General features: G+C 58.5%; 1 protein-coding gene across 8 annotated transcripts in view; it reads left to right on the top strand.

Moving 5' to 3' along the window:
• The first annotated feature begins 376 nt into the window (after positions 1-376).
• The window catches only part of ADCY7 (adenylate cyclase 7), a 55,923-nt gene continuing 40,478 nt past the window's right edge, over positions 377-15,821 (top strand). For 2 of the 8 annotated variants that reach the window (XM_041767739.1, XM_041767743.1), the window contains exon 1: positions 12,800-12,932. The gene's annotated coding sequence lies outside the window, so the exon portion shown is untranslated. Of the gene's footprint in view, positions 504-5,005; positions 5,029-9,161; positions 9,183-12,049; positions 12,071-12,779; positions 12,933-15,821 lie in introns of those variants that run through there. The other 6 variants (XM_041767740.1, XM_041767745.1, XM_041767749.1 and 3 more) reach the window with 6 other exon arrangements.

Here is a 15,821-nt window from a genome sequence, read left to right as displayed (position 1 = left end):
GTGGTTCCTTCTAGAAAGGGGCGTTCCTGGAAGGGGGGGTAGTGTGATCCGGAGCAGAAACAGCTCAGAGAGTTTGCTAGAAAGTGTTTCCCTCCGGGGGTGGAGCAGCACCTGGTGCATCCAAACACGTGCGTGACTTGCCTTGGAGCAAAAACTGTTTTGGGGGAAGGTTTGGTTTCCTGCCCCGGTGCAGGCGGGCCCGGGAGCGGGCGGCGGCGGTCGGGCGCACCCCGGGGAACGCGCGGCGGCGGGGCGGGGCGGGGCGCGGCGGGGCGCGGCGGGGCGGGGGCGCCCGCGTGGGGCCGGGGGTCGGGCCCTGCCGGGCGCGGCTCGGGGCTCGGGGCTCGGGGCTCGGCGGCCAGCGGGGGGCGCCTGCGGCCGCTCCGCCGCCCCCGCCCGCACCGCCGATCCCGCCCGCGGCCGGCGCGGCCACTCGGGCGGCGGCGGCGGCGGCGGCGGCGGCGGCGGCGGCGGCGGCGGGACCCCGGGAGCTGCGGCTGCAGGTGAGCGCGCGGCGGCGGCGGCGGCGGCCCGGGCGGGCGGGGGAGGCGCGGCGAGCCCAGGGGCGGGCGCGCGGCCGTTCGCGTCCCGGGGCCCGCGTCGTGGGGGCGCCGCGCGGGGGTCTGCGCGCTCCTGGCCGCGCGCCCGCCCGGCCCCACCCAGGCGGAGACCCGGTGCCTGCGGGGCGGGGCGCGGGAGCGGCGCGGAGGCGGGGTGCCTGCCGGGCGAGCGCCCCGAGGTTTGGGGGGGCTCCTCGGGCGCCCCCTTCCCGGCGGGGGCCGCGGGAGACCCCTCGCCGACACAGCGCCCGCGGGCGGGGCCAGGCCCGGGCCCACTTTCCGGATGGCAAGACCGAGACCTGCGGGAGGGACGCGGCCCCGGGGTCCCCGCGCCTGCCCCCGCGCCGGCGGGTCCGAGCGAGGCTGGCAGGCTCACCGGGGGCCCGGCGGTTGGGTCTCCCAGACGTGGACAAGGCCCGGGCCCGGGGCCAGGAGAGTGTTTGAAGTAACAATAACTCCTGGGGAGAAGGCGGAGGGCAGACGGGGGTGGGGGCGCCCATACAGCCACTGCGCGGGGCGAGCGGGACCCTCCGCCCGTTCAGGGCTCGGGGGATGGGGGCAGGGCGAGGCGCCGGCCCCTGGCTTAGATCCCACCGGGGGAAACCTGAAACCTAAGGCCTACCCGTGAGTGGAGGAAATGGGTAGAGGTGTAACTGCCCCTGGCTGGGGGAGGGGTGCCGGAGCCTTCCTCGGTGCCCTTTGAAGGTGTTTTCGCTTCTGGTTTCTGTCTTGGGTCCCCTCCCGCAGAGTCCCAGAGTCGAGCTGGAAGCAGAGTTTAGCGCAGCCCTTCCGAAGAGGAGCACAGTGGGCCTGGGTGGGGGCGCCGAGCCCAGAACGGCCACATCTGGACCTGCCTCGGGTGTCCTGGCGCCCGCAGACCTGGTCCAGAGTGATGCTCACAGCGGGGGTGTGATGAATGACCAGCAGGACTGTGGTGGTCCGCGGCCACCAGGCAGAGGGGACTCTGTTATTCAGTCACTGCGTTGCCACGTGGGCAGCTGCCCTCCTGGTAGAGGGGAGCTTGTCTGGTGTGGACCTGGAAGTGTAGGGGGCAGACCTCGAGGGTAGCCAGTGGGTCCCAGAGGAGTGGCTAGCTGTGCCGGGGGAGCAGAGGTGGGCAGCTGCCTCCCCCAAGGCTGAGTGTTCTCCATCTTCACATGTGGGGTCTCTTCCCTCAGCCCTTGAATGCTCTTAAAAAAGGCTGGTTGCATTTGGGCCTTTTATGGAGGAGGGCAGGGAGAGGTGGGATCCTTGGTTTTCCAGGCCCGATGGCTTATAGAGCCGCAGCATGTCCCTTGTATTGTCTGATCCTGTCAGTTAGGGCTGGAATGGCCCGGCCCCATCCACAAGTGGGAAAGCTGAGGGCATCAAAGGTCTTGAACAAGTTAAGCCTGGAGCTGGAACGAGGGCCTGGCCTCCTGGTCTTCTCGTCTTATTGTGTCGTGGTTCTTGGCAGGTCAAGTGCACATCAGGAACCAGACCTCACCCCAACAGGCCGAGTCTCAAGTGGGCTCCTTAAATCCACACACCCCCTCCCCCCCAGGGCACAACACATCACCTGCTCGCCTCTCTCCCTTCCTCCTGCTTCTGCCTTTTAACCCGAGGATGCTCTGGGGCTTTGCTGCTGACCTCCACCTCTTGGCCCCCTTTCCTCTGTACCTGGGCACACAGGCACTGCTGATAGGGGGTTAGAGCTTATGTTGACTCCACGGCCGACTGCAGCCTTGAGTGGCCAGCCTGGGCAGGAGGCAAAGAGACAAGTGAGGTGGGCTCCCTGGCCTCCTGGGCCCACTCGTCCTTGGGGGAGACAAGGTGGGTGCATGTTGACCCCGAACACCTCTGTAGGGAGAGCCTCACACGGTGGGCAGGCCAGTTTGTGTCCTGTTGGACACTGGAGAAGGACAGACAGGGAGAGGTCTTCACTGGGACATCTTTGGGGAGGCGGGGTCTGATGATGGATCATTTTCTTATTTATTCATGCTTCCTGTATTTTCAAAATTGTCTAAAAAGAAGAAAAGCAAAACTTTATTCCTTTTTCATCTGCCCTGGAATGCTTTTCAAGAAGAGTTCTGCAGCCTCTGAAGCTTGGGCCAGGGTTTGTGGATCTGGTCTGGGGACAGATGTAAATTTCCGAATTTAATAGGGTGTCCAACGGGAAGGTCCCAGGAGTTTGAGATGTTTCAGCATGGATTAGCCTGAAAACCAACAGAACAGCCTGGAACTCAGGCAGAAGACAAAATCCTAATCGCTCTAGGATTGCAGACCTTCCTAGGAGTTGGCAGCGTGTGTCTCTTACTGCCCATCCGAGGAGAGCTGTGGCTCATGACCAGCTGCTGGAGGGTCATCTGGTGGGGGCTGGCTGGCTGGCAGATGGATGGGAACGGATGGTGGGGGATGATGGCATCCTCCAGGCCCTGGGCCACACCCAGTCGGGAACCAAAGCGAGTGGTGTCCTGTGCTGATGCCTGGCCTGCGCTGGCATTGGGGATGGGGACTCCGGACCCAGAGAGCAGTGGATAACTCTGCATCCCTGAGGGTCCTCACTGAGGAAGCTGAGTGTGGGAGCAGCCCCCAGGCTCCTTCCCCTCTCTGAGTACCTCAGGCTGTGCGACCCCTCGACCCCTCGAGTCCTGTGTCCTCTGCTCCCTGCACTGAGAACTCCATTCCTACCTCCCAGCCCTTGCGCTTGCTGTTCCTTCTTCCTGGAAACCCTTCCCTCCCATGCAGCCCCATCATGTGTCTTAGAAAGCTCTCAGTCCCCTCTTGGACAGTGGAGCTCAGGGGTCTCATTTAGTGCTGGTGGACTGGGGGTCAGGGACCTGGCCTGGGGGCCCTTTTGACCTCAGGCTTTGTTTTTGGAGGCATTTGCCTTCCTCTGCCTTTGGGACGTGGAACATTTGAGCCTGAATGGTCCCTTTAAGAGGGGAAAACAGGGAGGCGGGAGCCAGGGTCCCCTCCCATCAGCAGCCTTCCACTGCCCTGTCTCCCAGCTTATTATAGAGGGGGCTAAATGGAGCCCTGCAGGGTGGGGTGGTGGGCATCAGGCCAGGGCCATTGCCAGGTGCACAGAGCTGGCAGGAGGAGGCCACTCCTTCCGTTAATGACCACCTGCTGAGTGAGGTGGCTGGGAGCAGTCTGGCTGTTTGCAGAGGGAGCCACTGTTTCCAGCCATTAACAACAAAGGCTATTATTTGCAAGCTCTCACGCCTGATAGACAAGAACGCAGCCTCTGGAGAGGACCTCTTGAGCTTGTCTCTGCTCCACATTTCCTGGCTGTGTGACTTCGAGCAACTGCTTCACCCTCTCTGAGCTTGTTTCTCATCTGTGAAATGGAGACAGTAAGAATACTTATCTTCAAAGGCCAAGGAGAGGTTCCAGGTTAAAGTTGACCAAGGGGACGGGACAACCAAACTCAGTATGTGAACCCAGGCTGGAAAAAAAAATTGTGTGAAGGATGCTGTTGGGACAGTTGACCAAACTGAATATGAACTGTAGATAAAAGCATTGTATCAGTGTTAACTGATCTGATAGTTATATGGGTCCTTCTTTTTTTTTTTTTTTAAGATTTTATTTATTTATTCATGAGAGACACAGAGAGAGAGGCAGAGACACAGGCAGAGAGAGAAGCAGGCTCTTTGCAGGGAGCCTGATGTGGGACTCGATCCCGGAACCCTGGGATCAAACCCTGAGCCGAAGGCAGATGCTCAACTGCTGAACCACCCAGGCGTCCTGGGTCCTTGTTCTTAGGAAACACACGCTGAAGTATTTAGGGGTAGAGGGGCACAGGGTAAGCAATCCACTTTCACATGTTGAAGAGAGACATATATTGACAGATCATAAAGTGAGGGAAAACAGCACAAATAGGCAAAATATGAAGTTAAAAAAATGCCTGTCTAATGGTCAGAATGAAATGACACTAATTGGGCAGCCCCGGTGGCGTAGCGGTTTAGCGCCGCCTGCAGCCCAGGGTGTGATCCTGGAGACCCAGGATTGAGTCCCACATCAGGCTTCCTGCATGGAGCCTGCTTCTCCCTCTGCCTGTGTCTCTGCCTCTCTTTTCGCTCTCTCTGAATGAATAAATAAATAAATCTTTAAAAAAAAAAGAAATGACACTAATTCACATTACTCAGAATGGTACCTGCGCTCAGCGCACATTCGCTGCTCGCCATGGCTGCTTATTCTCATTAGTATGGGCAAAGTGTAGCTTATCGTCACAGTAACCTGTGTTATTTTTTCCACTTTATAGATGATACACTTGAAGTCCAGAGAGGTTAAGTGGTTTGCTCTGGGTCACACAGCAGTAAGTCCAGAGCACCAATAGGAGAGCTGCTTACAATTTATTTTGGATTCATTGCCAGAATATGACGCTGTGACATTCTGCACACAAACCCAGATTTCTGGTTTCCTTTGCCGACTCGGGAGGCCTGTAACCCTGCCTACATTCCTGCTAGGCCCACCGGCCTCACTGGTTAGTGTCCCAAACCCCTGGCCTCTGGGGCTCTGAGTGTGCTGTCCTGGGGAAGTGCTGTTACACACATGATCCTGGGGTGCCAGGCCCCAAGGCTGGGTTCCTCCCCGCCTGCATGGTGTCCCCTTCAGTCTCCTCCCAGCCCACTTCTCCATCCAGACGGTGCTACAGTGAGCCTATACTCAACTACTGGGTGCGGGTGGGGGGGTGGGGGGCAGCCCAGGGGCCACAGGGGAGGAGGAATGGGAGCCTGAGACTCTGTGGCTCCAGCCTGCTATGTGCCCCATCAGCTCCCAGGCCTCCCTCGATGCTGCCTGCAGCCCTCGGCAGGGCGCCTGGCTCTTCCAAAAGGATGCAGGATGCTTGACTGGTACCTCTGCCCCCAGAGCCCCATGACTGGAGGGTCCCCAAGCTGCGGTCTTCAACTTGCTTTGTGTGTGCAGATAGGAAGACTTGTCCCCTCGGAGCATCTGGTTCTTCCTCTGCAGAAGAACCAGGGGTTATATCATCTTCCTGGGGGGCAGTCAGAAGGATTCAAGGGACTGGCAGGTCAGCCTGGAGCCAGGTGGACTTCTGCATGTGTGGCCGTGAGGACTGTTCCTCCCAGTGCCTGGCCTCCGACACGCAGGCTCAGGAGTGCCTGAGAGGCAGAGCGATGGGCGAAGGCCGGAGATGGGCCTGGCTGTCCACGGGGTGGGTGGGAGAGGCCCAGGCTGGGCAGGCATTGTCTACCTGACTCTGCAGGTGTGTCTTACAGTCCTCAGCTCACAGGGGAGGGAGCCGGCTCCACGGGGATGGCGGGCCTCCCCAGCAGATGGGGAAACCGAGGCTCAGAGTGGCGTTGTGACCGCCAGAGGCCCCACAGCCGTGCTGCTTCTGCCTCTCCGCCAAGGCTCTCACTGACGTTCCCAGGAGGAGGACACAGTCAGCCCACATCTTCCTTTTAAGCGGCTTGAATTTTTTATGTTAATTACGGAGAGAATTCACATTTATTATTGAAAAATCAGAAAACTCAAGCAATAAAGTGAGGACAAAAGCCAGAATCTGTATTCTTCAAGCAATCATTAACATACGGGTGTGTATCCTTCAGGAGGACTTTTTTTTTTTCCCCAAACAAAGGATAAGAAAACAAATTGCACAGGACACATTTCTTTACTGTCCTCTAAGGACAGTTCCATCTGTCCGGGGTGCCCACCTCGCTTGGTGAGCGCAGTTGTTGGGGTTCTCAGACACAGCAGGCTGGCCCAGCCTTCCGTCCCCAAGCAGCCCTGGCTGATTTTCTCGGTCCCCTATTGCTGGACAAAAATATCGGTTGGTGCGATATTTTTGTGGTTAGAGCATTACTCCGAAGAGCGGGCAGTGAAGGGTTTGTACTCATTGGGGACTCCTTGTGTGGGGTGAATGAGTAGGGGTGCACACCCCCGCGTTGCAGACACAGGTTTGTGCAGGCAGCGTCTGGGGCCTGGAGGGCCCTCCGCTCCTGGGAAGCTGCTTTGTGGTCAGAGGATGAGACAGGGAGGGGCTCTCATGAGAAATTTGCAGGGAGAGGGGTTCATCCTGGCATCCCGGGTGATACTGGCAGCCTTTCTGCTCCTGTGGGGGCGGTGGGTGGAGGCCGAGGCCAAGGAGGAGGTGTGCCTCTGCCCCAGGGCTGCTTCGGGGTGACTGCGGAGCCTGGGACCCTGTGGCCTCCTGCACCAGGGCTTGGGGTTCAGTTTGGGAGCTCATCCTGTGTGGTCTGGGGGTTGGGTCAGGAGTGGGATCGAGTCTGGCTTTGTCCTTAGGTTCTGGTCCTGAGGCCCCAGGTGAGTGGCCTCCCCTCCCAGCATGGCCCATTTCCCATCTGTGGGAAGAGGCTTACCAGCCCTGCTTCATGGCCAACACTCTGAACAGGACAAGGTGCCAGACTTCCTCCAGGGCCCGTGTCTCAGCTTCCCTAGGGAAGGATTACCCGGATACCAGGGAAGACAGAAGAGCGTGACTGCCCCCACATACCCATCCCTTAGCTGCCACCTTCCCACTCTTGGCCAGTCCTCCCTCCTTCCTCCCCTCCAGACCTATTGCTTCATCTGGACAAGTTGTAGCATTTATTACTGCAAGATAAGGACTCACCCCCCACCCCTGGATTATTACCATACCTGAAACCTAGTAGTATTCTCTATGATTGTAGCTAGCCATTCAGGGTTCAAATGTCCAATCCTTCCATATACGTCAAATATAGATCTATTTTGGTTTTTGAAAATGTGGGTCCCAGTAAGGTCTCTATAATGAGATCGCATGACATCATTCTCAAGTCCTCCGTCCTTCCTCTGTAGGACCGATGGTCATTACTTCCCTCCTTCCCTGGAGCCATGGGTTGTTTTTGTTTTGTTTTGCTCTAGGGGAGGGGTTTGAAGCCAGATCCCTTTTCCTAATACTGGAGCCTCCTATCATGTGTAACACTTCCCTTACCCCTGTGAACCTCCTGTAAATCAGGAGAGCTATGTGGAGGCTTGATCTGATCTCGTTGTGCACAAGAGCATGCTCCAGATGGAGGCAGGCTTGCAAGCTCCTGCTGGGGGGCTGGCAGCGCTGACATTTGGTGGCTTTAGCATAATAGCATTTTTAGTTACAATTTACCCTTCCATTTCCACCTGGTTACAAGTGGTGCCAGAGTCTGGTGCTGGGGGAGAACTTCCACTCTCAGGACATTGTTTTCCCTTCTTGTTTTTTCTTCATGATCCTTTTGCCTGGTATCTCTTAATAAAATGGGTAGTTAATTTTTTTAAAAGAAAATTGGAAAATAGTCATAAAAAAGATAGCTATGAAAATAAGACTTAAATTCTACCAACTTAGTGGTAACTCCTAAGATTTGGGAATAGCCTTCTAGATTATTTTTTTAAAAGATTATTTATTTTAAAAGATTTTATTTATTCATTCATAGAGACACAGAGAGAGAAAGAGAGGCAGAGACACACACAGGGAGATGGAGAGAGAGAGAGAGAGAGGCAGAGACACAGGCAGAGGGAGAAGCGGGCTCCATGCAGGGGCCTTACGTGGGACTAGATCCCGGGTCTCCAGGATCACACCCCGGGCTACAGGTGGTGCTAAATGTCTGCGCCACCAGGGCTGCCCTATTTATTTATTTGAGAGAATGAGAACACACACATGCACTCATGAGCAGAGGGGACAGGCAGAGGGAGAAGGAGAGGAAGAAGCAGGCTCCCCACTGAGGTCGGAGCCCAATGCAGGCTTGATCCCATGAACTTGAGATGATGACCTGAGCCGAAGGCAGACGCTTAACTGACTGAGCCGCCCAGGCGCCCCTAGATTTTCCTGTGTACAAAAAATACATGCACATCTGTGATATTGTTAAGTGAAAGAGAGGTGGCACTCCGCACACAGGTCCGTGGCTGCCGCTTTCATGGTGTAGCATCACGGTGGTGATCCCCTGCCTAGGATCTGGGCGGGGAGCGTGGCCTTCCTCCCCACGCTCAGTAGTTCACACTGCAGCTGGGTGTGGGGAAGGACAGGCGGCTGCTGGCGGGGCCCAGCTGCCAAGTTTTTCAAAGGAAATGAGGACTTTTGGTTGGCAGGGCAGTAGCTTTCACATCTGTTCTTTTAAGATTCTCTGCTGTTACTCAACACACTGTGACCCTGGCTGCCCCCTTCCTTCTCCAAAGCCCCGTCTCCCAGGCCTGGCAGAGGCTGAGGCCGTCGGGGTCGAGGGAGTCAGTCCTCTGCCCTCCGGTGGGCTGTACCACCAGCATCATAGGATGTAGGGCTGTTCCTCCCTCCTTGTTCTGGCACTGGACCCGCGACAAGCGGCGGGTTCCTACAGAGGAGGGGCAGTGGTTGAGAGGAGCCGAGTGTAATAGCTAAGATGCTGTTTACTTAGCACATGTGTTTATTTGGAGTGGCTTTGAGGCTCACCCCAAGCTGCCCTTGAAGGACCACCACTGATTAGGAGTTAGGAGGCCCTAGTTCCATCCTGTCACTTGTGACCAGTCGCATGACCTCAGCCAGCCCCTTCTCCGAAAACCCGGTTTTCTGTCTGTAGAGTGAGGGAGTGAGCCCGAGTGCGTCCATATGTTTCCAGTCTGGGGAAAAAAAAAGGGATCCCAGCGCATCCCTGAGCCCACAGCCAGGAAGAGATGAAGGCAGAGGGGCCGGAGGTGAGTTGATGCTTTGGAATGCACCCTCCCCCCCCTGCCCTCACTGTGAAAAATCAGTCTGGAAGGAAGGTGAGTGACGGGGCCACAAGGCTGTGCCTGCCTCAGCAAGGACCCCTCCGTGGGGACCTCAGTGCAGTCGTCCTGGCCACGAGCCCGGATGAGCTGGGGCCAGCAGACCCGACGCCAGGGCTGGACCGGCCTGCTCTGTCCTCCCAGGCGGCTGGGCGGGAGTGTCCTCCCTCACTGCTGGTGGCCCGGTGGGTGCTGTGTCTCTGCTCTGGGCTCTTGGGAGAATCCGAGTGCAGGTCAGTTAGGCAGAGATGTCCCTGGGGGCCTCTTGAGTGCCTTGGCACCGGGGAGAGGTGGGTCTCCTGGGTCACTCCTCAGCAGGCCGGGGCTGCTGTGGCCGGAGGGGGTCCCTCTGCTTGTGACTGGGGCTGCAGGCTCTGCTTCCAAGGTGGCTCCGTCACGGGGCCAGCAGCGTGGTGCTGGCTGAGGAAGGGCCCTCGGGTCCCCGCCATGGGAGTGCTCGAGGGTCCTCACCGGCTTCCCCTGGAGCCAGTCATCCAAGAGGGGACGAGGCGGAAGCCACGGTGTCTTTCGTGGCCTCAGAAGTCACACATCTGAGGCTTGCAATATTTGGGGGGTCAAGAAGGTCGTGCGGGGGGCATGAATGCTGAGGGTTGTTGGAGGTCATTTGGAGGCTGGCTACTGCAGAGGCAAAGGTAGGGCCAGTAGCTTCTAGCTCACATCCTACCAGGCTGTTGGAAGGAGCACATTTTTCCTATATAGTTCCAACCAAAGTCCCAGAATTGGATCTCACTGGACCCCTTTGAGTGCCGTACCCATTCCTCAGTGGCAGTGGTGACAAGCCCACCGCCGAAGGGCCGGTTCCCCATAGGAACAGGGAGCCGTTACCAGAGCAGACATGGTTACTGCAGCAGGAGGGTATAGCACTATTAACCCTCTGTGGAGAGGTCTGGACGCTCTGCGGCCCAGAAGTGGTAGTGATGGGACACTGGGGAAGACTTCCTGGAAGAGGTGGCATTTATACTTGTCTCGGCAGGATGGGTGTTTTGACCATTCCTGGTGGCAGAAGGGTCTGAGTCAAGGCACGAAAGAGTGAGGCGTGGAACGTGGGCTCAGGGATGTGCTGGGATCCCTTTCTTTCCTGTGCTGGGAACATATGGACATGCCCGGGCTCAGTGCTTCACTTAACGGGCAGGAAACTGGGTTTCCAGCGGGGAGGAGGCTGCTTGAAATCATGCAGCTGGTTATAAGTTCCAGGCTGGAAGGAGGGCCTTCTGACTCCTGGTCGGAGAGGGTGGAAACATGAGTTGTAGGGAGGCCTAACAAACCACGAAGGCCTGTGACTAGGGCAGGCATGCAGTAGAGCCAGGATCTGGGGTTTGGGGCTGAGAGAACCCACTTGGCCTGGCCTCCCTTGCTTTCTGGCTTTAACTGAGCACTTACTATGTGCCTCACACATGTTTCTCACCTAAGCCGCCCAGCTTCCCAAGGAGCTAGATGACCTTACAGACGGGCTCCTGGACTGCCAAGATCACACAACTTGGCCAGGGTTGCTCAGGGGGGCTCTGACTCTGGTGCCTGAAAGCCTATTCCTTCCTCATCCATGGGACAGGGGCTGGGCTGGTAAATCACTAGCCCGATTGCTCCGACCCCTCTGGGCCTCCTCTGGGATATGGGGAGCCCCCCTGACTTTAGGGGAAGGAAAAGATGAGGCGACTGTAGTACAGACGGTGTTTCTCTGCTCCCACTCCCCTTCCAGAAACCTGCCTGGAGCCCCACATGCCCTGGATGCTGTGGGTTTCCTCCGGAGGGGGAGGGCTTGACATCTGGGTGTCAGATGAGGCCAAGATGTTGGTTTGAGGCTCGGCGTTCTTTGTCCTGTGGCCGCCTGACAGCCCTCTCCACCTTGTTTCTGCTGTGCTTTTATTCCTTCTTGCCCACTGTTCCGTGGTCTTGCCACTTTCTCAGCCTGTGGCTCCCGGGAGAGCCAGCGTGTTGCTGTCTCTCTGCCCTGAGCTCTGGGGCCGTGTGTCTCATCTTCCTGGGTGATTCTCCCAGACATTTGTGTTGGCCTCAGTGGGCATGGCTTGGCTTGGGAGCTTGGCATCAGGGGCTGCATCCAAGTCACATTTGTGTCCTGGCCACAGAGAGGAGAGCAGGTGTCACGGAGCGGGACAGCAAAGGGTTGGAGCCATGCTTGTGCCCTGGCACCTGGCGTGAGCAGAAATGTGTTCCCGATATGACACTGAGAAAGCCCAAGGCTGCCCCTCCTGTGGGGCAGTTTGCTCAGCAAGTTAGAGAGCACCAAGTGCTGGGGCTTGGAGATTCCCGGCGAGGGCACCCTGCTAAGGAGGGTATAGTGGGGTTTGGAGCAGCCTGTCCTCAGGGAAGCCCTTCTTTGGTCCCATGATGGCCATGGGGTGAGTGGTTGAGAGCATGGGCCGAAATCAGACAGACTGGAGTCTGAATCCTGGCTCTGCCTTTTCTTAGCTGTGTGTGCTGGGGCGAGTGGGTGACCTCTCTGAGCCTCAGCTTCCTGCTCGGCAGAAGGGATGTGAGAGCAGGACCTTCCCCATGGGGCTGTGCACGATGCCAGCACAGTCAGTGTCTGAGTGCTGATCATTAGCCTGCGTGTGCAGGCCCTGCCTGCCGGAAGTCTGGGTGAGGCCTGGGGTGTCAGGCGCCCAGTGGCCAGGCTGGGGGTGCAGCAGGTCAGAAGGGAGGAGCCTGGCCCCTGCCTCCTCTGAGGAGGGAGCTGAAAGAGAGACCTGGGGGGAAGGCAGGAGTGTCAGCTGGGGAGGTCGGGCTGTGTTCTCCTCTCTGCTACCAAACAATAGGCTTTGCTGTCAGGATAAAAGGTAGAAAGAGCTCCTGGGACCCCAGGTCACAAGTTCATTGGGGTCCCTGAGGACCAGGAGGGCCTTTCCCTTCTATTTTAGGAGCCTTCTGCTCCCTGCTTCCTAGCCCTTCCTAGCCTGCTGCCTCACCACTGAGCACTGCATGATCCCAGTGGGGAAACTGAGGGCTGGCAAAGTAGAAGGGGCTTGATTTCTGGCCTCCTGGGGCTGCTCGAGCTGCTCAGAATAGCAGCTCTGGGCATGGGCCTTGGCTTGGGGGCAGCTGCGAAATGGACAGGCAGCAGGTGAGACTGGAGGCCTTTGACCTCTCCGGGATGGATGAAGCTCATCAGTACATGGGTGGGGAAACTGAGGCTCGGGCCATGCCTGTGAGCAGCAGAGCCAGGATGGGGCTCCCTGCTGGGCTGCTCTCTCCTTAATGCTCCTCAAGGATGCATTTGCTCCCGGCGGCCTCCAGCCATCTTCTCGGGGCTTCTCACGGAGGCTGTGGTGCTTGTTTTATTTTCACTTTTTGAAAACCGTTCCAGCTTCAAGCTTCCAATTTCCATGAAGTCATTGGAGCCGGGAGCCTGGCCCGATGCCTCTCCCCACTTCTGTTGAGGCCCCCGCTGCAGCTGGGAGAGCCCCCCCTCCCGGAGGCGCCGAGCTCAGGGCTCAGCCTCCGCTTTTGTGCAGCGGCTGCCGGGGAGCAGGAAGTGGTGGGTCCCAGATGCGCCCGGCGGCGGCGGCGGGTAGGTCCCCGGGGGCCCGGCTTCCCATGTGTGCGCCCGACGTGCCGCCGAACGGGGGCGGGTGGGCCGGGCCACCTCCACGCGGGCGCAGACCCTGGCCTGGCAGCCCAGGGGGCCCGGACGAGAGCCAGGTAAAGGGGGGCTGCGGGGCCGGGGTGGCCGGGGTCTGGGCTGCGGGACACGGGGGCGGCCCCTGGACACAGGACCTTATTACCGTGGCCGTGCCCCAGACTCTCCGGTGGCCCCTTTTCTTTTCAAGTTTGTAACTGTACATTTGCAAGGACACTTTACTTCTCTCTGTGACAGTAGCAGCGAGGGAAAGGCAACCGGGCTTAGTTTGTTAAGTTCAAAAGAAAAATACTACCCCCCCCCCCCCCCGCCAAAACCCAAACTCCGAAAGTGACACATGCCCAAGGGACAGAACCAAGATGCCTCAGGAAAATGGAATAGTCTTCCTCTCCCCCAGCCTCTCCCAACCCAAGCCCCCACCCCCCCACCCCCCCACACCCCCAGGGACAGACGTGGACCATTGGGAGTAAGTCCTTCTGGATCGTTCTTTGTGTTCATCCAAACCTATGCCTGGAGGGTGAAGCAGGTGCTTCGTTTCTGTGTCACCATCCGGGGTTCAGGACAGCTGGCACTGGGCGCTTCCTCTTTGGCCAGCCCTTGGGGGGGTAGGGGGAGGAAGGCAGGGGCCAGGGCTGGGCGTCTGTGCAGCAGGGTCCCTGGCCCCTAAGGCCTGGCCGGGTGGCCGGAGTCCAGGGCCGTCTCTGTCTGGATGGCTGCATGGCCGTGGGTTGTCGGCCCCAGACGTGAGGGTGGACGTGAGGGTGGCCCAGGTGAGAGTGACGAGGCCAGGCTTTCCCAGACGGGGGCTCTGGGGGAGGGGTGTTTAGCCCATCTGTGGACGAACGTGTTTAAAATTTGCTAGGTATTTATTTTGATGCATTTGAGAAAGAAAAGAGCCACCCTGTGCATGGGACCTTGGATCTGTGACTTCCTGGGGTCTCTGTGCCTGGGACAAGGCTGAAGAAGATACTGAAACGAGAAGTGAGAAGTGAGCAGACCTAAGAGGAAGTGCAGAGGGACCAGCTCAGCCGGAAGTGCAGGCGTCTGCAGGCCCGGAGTCTGGGAGGGTCTCTTCTGGGAGGGTCTGTTTCTGACCAAGCTGTGGGTCTCCCCACCTCCAGATGGGGGCCTTCCGGGGTTTTCTTGTGGCTTCCGATGTGAGGTGTGGGTGCAGAGGGAGGGAGGCTCTCCAATTGTTCCGGATTCTGGGCCCTCAGAAGGGAAGGTGTGAACTTTGTGGGGGGAAGAGTGTCCTGTAGAGTTTTAGTGCGAAGCGGTGGCTGTTTACTTGCAGCCGTTTTCTGGGGGCTGGAGACGGGGGGTCTCGAGGGGCCCCTTGGCCAGGAGTGGGTCTTGAGAGGGGCTGTCTTCCTGTGGGTCCCAGAGGAGTGGGGGTGGGTGCAGGGAGGGCCCAGGCAGCGAGTGATGGCATGAGACAGGACGAGGGCCTCCACAAACAGGCCAAAGTTCTTTTTCAAGAGGAGAGAAAGGTCAGACTTTCTCTCAGATGTTGTGGGGACGTGCATCCCCCCTTTACAGTTTATAACTCTTGGTCTGACCCATTTCCTGCTTTGCTCACCCCCACCCTGTGTGTTAGGTACCCTGCAGCCCCACTTTGCAGAGGAGAAGACAGAGGCCCGGCAGGGCACTTTGCTGTCCAGGGTCACACAGCGAGGCAGTCAGCAGGGCTCTCCAGGTACACACACTGTCACAGAGAGCCACCATGTCTGAGGCCTACAGCGGGGTCAGGACAAGGTGCCTCCTCTTTGGAGAGGCTGGGTGCGGCCCAGCAGACCCAGGGCTTGGCTGGCTTTGAAGGGTTAGTGGGAGGGGGATCGTCACTGTGGGGAATGAGAAATTTGGTTCCCTGGAGTAGGTCCCTGACCCTGGGCCTGGCCTGTCCCCTGTCTGCACCTGCTGCGCTGGGGTTGGGGCTGGGGCTGGGGCTGGCTCAGGCTCGGGGCTCCTCCAAACCTGGGCCCTGCCTCCTGGGACGTGTCCTGGGGTCCTGCTTCCACTGGGTGCTGTGTGATCTGACCCTTTGGATATCCTGTGACTTGCCATCCTGTCCTAGGGGAGATCGTTGAGAGGTGGCTGTTGACGCATCCCTCAGTGCCCCACATCCTTTCTCCTTTCCTGGAGAAAGAGGGCGCGGGGCACATTCACTCTGAGCCAATGGCAACTTTCCATCTTCAGTTGCCCAGGCCGAGGGCAGGGTTCATCCAGCCGGGACCATTCGGGGACTGCTCAGGGAGCAGAGTGGGTCACCCTGCACACCGCAATCAGAGTGGCTGGTTCTAGCCTTCCATGGGGCCCGGTCTCAGGGAGGAGGTGAGGGGGAGCTGGGATGGTGGCCTGTTGGGCATTTAGCATGTTTGAAAAGAGCTGTGCAGCTGCGAGCGGGGAGTTAGTTGGGTTCACTGAACGAGACCATCACATCTGAACAGCCAGAGAGGCAGGGGTCTTCTGGAGGTCGTTGGGTCCAGCCCCCTCCCCCGGGGCCTCACTGTGCCTGCTGCCAGTGAGGTGAGCCCAGGTATTTGAGCCAGGTTCTGGCATCCGCAAAATGGGTTGCTCATGGTTCCCCATGTATCAGGTGGTTATAGGCTTAAACAGGGTGACACGTTGCATCTGGTGCCGCAGAGCCACGATTCGAGGGGAGGTGTTACCGCTGCCATGTAGCTGTGTTTGGGGGCTCTCCTCCGCCTGTCCTGCTTCGGGTGGGAGGGTGGACGTGGCTGGGGGAGGGACCTGGGTGGTCAGGATGGGCAGGGCTGGGGGAGGGGCCTCCTTGGGAGCCTGCAGCCTCTGGCTAATTGCTGTCTCACATCTGTAAAGTGGCCGTGCCCAGGCAGGTTGCCCAGAGAGCCACATACACCTGGAAAACTCTTCCCAAGTGTCTGGGCCCAGCACACCCAGGGCAGGAGTTGCCCTGCTGGTGGCCCGAGTCT

The sequence above is a fragment of the Vulpes lagopus genome, chromosome 8 (assembly GCF_018345385.1).
Source record: "Vulpes lagopus strain Blue_001 chromosome 8, ASM1834538v1, whole genome shotgun sequence".
NCBI lineage: Eukaryota > Metazoa > Chordata > Mammalia > Carnivora > Canidae > Vulpes > Vulpes lagopus.
This window is presented reverse-complemented; position numbering and strand designations above follow the sequence as displayed.